General features: G+C 39.8%; 1 pseudogene; it reads left to right on the top strand.

The window, feature by feature from the left end:
* The first annotated feature begins 286 nt into the window (after positions 1–286).
* Positions 287–1,535, top strand: LOC149264346 (protein ENDOPLASMIC RETICULUM-ARRESTED PEN3-like; annotated as a pseudogene).
* Positions 1,536–4,620: the final 3,085 nt, after the last annotated feature.

Raw genomic sequence — 4,620 nt, 5'->3', positions numbered from 1 at the left:
GCCAAACAAGTCAGAATACAGGCTGGACAATATTCACAATGCATTGAGAAATGTTACAGTAAATCATGATGTAATGATTGAATGTACTAAAAAAAAAACTATATCAGATTTATTTATACGTCGAATATAGTAGGAATAGGAAGAAATTTAACTTTATCGCTACACATGAACTTAAGAAACGATGAAAATATGCCATGGTCGAAAATTTGGGTCCATTCATTTCTTTTCAATCTCCCCCACCTAAATTGATTAGCACAAATATTAAGCCAATTCAGAAAAGGAAGCCATGAACGACCTAGCAGCAAACAGGCCCCAGGTCTAAGGATCGAATCATAGAGTGAAGATCGATGTCAGAGGTAGGATCTTCGAAACCGTGATTTTGTCTCTCCAATCCGCATGGAAAAACTCCCTTCTCACCCACTCGGCTATGTCCATTGACTCAAATGAAATATACATCGACAGAGATCCGCATATATTCGCGATCCTTCTCGGTGTTCTCCACATGGGAAATCTCTCAGCATCAACATGGGATAAATTCGACAGTTAAGTCCTTATAGACGAAGCCTCCTATTACAAAATCCTAGAGGCTATCAAGAAATCCAAGGCTCCAGCAGCCCTAGAAGGAATCAATGTTGAAAGAGTCGTAATGGTTATTACCAATGGCCAGGTTTACCCTCTGGACATCTATTCTTCGCATGATGGCTTTTTTTAGGTCGACCACGATAGCGAAATCATGGCATACGATTGGGCGCTCAGGAAGCAAACTATGACATTAACGGATCTTCATAGTGTCAAAACCATGACCAGGGTTTCAAAAACCCTAGCGGTCGTCAATGGAAAGGATTTTCTAGGGTTGCACATATAGGACACCAAGAATGTGGCCAATGTGAAGAGCCTGAATTGGTTTGAAAAATCTGACACATGAGTTTACAGATCCTGCATTCGAGCCATCACCTTGATGGATTATTCCATTTTCGTGAGCTTCGAAAATAGGTAGAGGGCCGATAAAATGATCATTGTCCATAAGGAAAAAGTCGAGGTTTCTGGAGAGATCGGCCAACAAAACGGTAACTCTGTGCACTCCAAGGTTTCAAAAAATTCTACAACTTGTGAATTCTTAGAACCTTCTCATGGTTGGAGGCGTACATGGTGGTGCCTTTGGATTCAACGATTACATTCATATGTTTGATGTAAGGGCTAACAAGATTATGTGGGATTTCACTGAGTTGAATGCTAATGTGGATTTGAGGATGATAGAATGAGACAACTTCGTAAATGTGGTGGTGAGTGAGGATCTTGGCAGTCTCATAAAGGTGAATCTTATAAGGGGAAATATTGCAATGTCCGACCTCAGACGATTGTCAAAGTCGCAGAACCCGTGGATTCCTCTTACTGAGATGAACACTACCTCAGTTTTTCAAGGGGGTACACTTGTTGCCAAGATTTTGAGTTATGGCAGACAAATTTTCTGCAGCAGGGGAGAGGATCTGGAGGTCTCATGTAAGTGGAACTTGTGTTACTTGGATATGGACTGAATTTGTTGTACAGTAGAGGAGAACAAAACATACTAGTGTAGTTATAAACATTAGGACTGACCCAATCCCCGGTTATGTTCAATGGATCTGAGAGGATAGCATGTTTCTAGGCCTGGAGAGAAATGTAGGCATCTTTAAGCTTCGAATTCGGGAACTTGAATCTTGGGTCTACAACCAGTCTTTCTCCTTTGTCCCCAAACTCATCCTTGTAATACAGCAGCTACCTGTGGGCAATATAGTTTACTTCTTCATTGGATAGCATGTTCTTAAACCTTGATTGGGCTATTGCAAGCCTAAGAAGGAAGCCCAAAACTACAAAACTTGGTTGTTACATTGTGTTTGGTCAATTTAGTGTTGTCTAAATTGCAACTTTTAAATGTCAAGCCAGGGCTCATAAGCTGATGAAGTGATGTGTACTGTATGTACTTAGGCAACTATTTCTTAAGTTTTTGTCGTTTTTAACTTTTTAAGTTTTGTTTTCAAATCTATTTCTCCTACAGTGATGTGATGAAAATGAAATAAAGTGAGTGAGGTGTGTGTGATTGTGATGAATTCTAAATGATTTCTTAAAACTTAAAAGTAATCTATAAGAAAGCTTTGAAAAACAACTGAAATGAAATTAACTCTTAAAGGAAAAATGAAGGCATCAAATAAAAGACCAATGGCATTGTCCCAGTACCTATACTGCTGATAAAAATGAGATTGAAAATGACACCTACATTAACTCAAGAACAACTACTTTAACTCTTCAATTAAATCTTAAGCAATGTACAATCTAAGTGACAAATCACACTACTTAATTTTCCCTTAACCTTTCTGCCTTCAGCTGGATTGATCATATAAGAAAGAGTTATGAGCAAGTTAGCAATGTGAGTCTTAAACAAAATAACCAAGCTGCACTTATGTGATGTTCTGGCTCCACGAAAAGTTAGTTGATTATGATAAAAAGAGCCATTAAAAGATAAACAACTTGATAAGCTGTGAGCATAAAATAAAGTGCAAACTGAAGCAGTGATGCTAATGGAAATCAAAAACAAAGATTAGCAGTTTAGATAAGACGATCACAAATGCCACCAGCTGTAAAAAAGAAAGAAAAGAAACTGTCCCAGGCACCTAAGAAATCTGCAAAAACACACTGATCAGTCATGGAAAAGTGCAGAAATATAAATGGGCAGAATTCAAAGTTATATACAGCTATTGTACATGATCAAAACATAGCAATCAAAAGCATTCTGTACAACTATTATACATAAACTGATAAGAAGAAATGCATGAAATGAAAAGCACTGTACAGGCCTTAAGTAAACAGGGGCCCTCTGCCTACTCCATCCAGCTTAAAGATCAATTACACGCTCAAATGGAGAACAGTCTTCTCATATATTACGTAGCAAAAATAGAAAGTACAGTGGGGTTAAAAATTACATATCAGTAGCTAACTAATTAGCGTTCAGATACGCTTTATTTATAGCAGAAAAACAAAACTAACTTAATCACAAACTACGCTATTCTAACAGCTGTGTGAAAAACACGTAATCTAGCACAGTCCACGGATTTAGGCAACGGTCGAGGTGGGCATTAAATCTCCTGTTGGATTCGTGTTCCCCATCATCTGCGTGGCTGAGGAAGAGGCCAGCTGTGCTTCACATGCTCTAAAACCGAACACGCAGAGCCGTGCCACTGCCAATTACCTTTGTTGACCGAAGTTGCCCCCTCGTTGACCATGGGTGTTTATGACTGTTATGGCTGAGCTGGAAGGACACACACCATGTCCTTGGTTCCACGCACTTGCCCATGTGGCTCTTCTGACCGGAGGACACCTGGATCATGCCGTTTAAGAAAACAGCTGCCGAAACTGGGATCAGCTGCGGAAATTGGGATCAGCTGCGGAAACCCTGTGAGAGCTGCGGAAAGTGCAGGTTTTGAACCAAAATTCTAATCCAACAACACAGTCATTAGCATAATTAATAAACCATGTAAAAGTCCTATAATACAATGATTTAAGCAATTTGATGGAGGAAATGAGTGACAAATGAGGGAAATGAATGGAAAAGGAGGCTGAGAGGATGTGAAAAGAAGTGCAGGTCTGAGGCTCAACATACCCCCACTGTGAGGATGTTGCATGTCCTCATGCAACCAAAACTTTGTCAGTGTTTTTCAGTCCATGTGCTCAGATGCTTCTGCCAAAACATCCAGCCTTCTTCTCTTTCTCCTTGTTGCCAAAATTGTCCTTGGTTTTCTGACTAAACACTTGAATTTCAAATTGATCAAGGCCCTGCTCAGTTTCTTGCATTTTCTCTTCAATTTTCTGTTCTTCTTCTGCCAGAGTCCTAGGTGAAGCATGGTGTTGTCATGGACAATCTTGTCCACCTTGCCTTGTTCTTTCAATGCTTCGTTTTCCTGTGTAATATGTCGGTTCAGGACTTCTAGCTCAAACACCTCTTGTTTTAGAGATTGGACTTGTTCCTCAAGCGGCAATATAGTGCTTGGACCTGCAACTGATTGCTCCAAGGTCTCCAAATAATTGTATGCCTCCTGCTGGTCAGGGTCAATGTCAGGTGTTTGTCTCGGCCTAAACTCGAATTCTTGAGGACTGTTTTCTCTTTCTTGGAAGGGACTTTTCTCTCGTGGAGGACTTGGCTCAATATCTAGCTAGATTGGAGTCTTTTCAGGTTTGCCCAAATCAATGAAATGTCACTGTTTTTCTTTAGTCACACTCTTCTTTTCTATAAGTCTACTGCTTCTTCTCACTTGTACACTAGTACTCTTTTGCTGACTGCTTTGTTTTTCTTTTTGTTTCTTCTTTAAGAGGGCAGTAGCTTGGAGTTGTACTAGTTTATCAGCCAAGGTTTGATAGTCCTCTTCTATTGAAGGTTCAGGGGATGAATATGATTCTTGGACAACTGTTTTCCCTTTATCCTTTTTCTGTTTCTTGGTTTTATCTCTCTCCACTTCTTCTTCTTGAGTAGTCTCCTGAGTTTCTAAAATGGGAGGATCTTGGGCTGCAATATCCTTTTTCATTCTCCTACTTCTTTTTGGGACTCTAGGAGAGCTGCTAGCGGAAGCTTCAGTTACCTCTTGAAAATGA

This window comes from Pinus tabuliformis, chromosome 6, assembly GCF_031772625.1.
Source record: "Pinus tabuliformis cultivar Carrire ecotype Pingquan chromosome 6, CPIR1, whole genome shotgun sequence".
Taxonomy (NCBI): domain Eukaryota; kingdom Viridiplantae; phylum Streptophyta; class Pinopsida; order Pinales; family Pinaceae; genus Pinus; species Pinus tabuliformis.
Note: the sequence above shows the minus strand (reverse complement) of the source record. Positions and strands in the feature narration are given on the sequence as shown.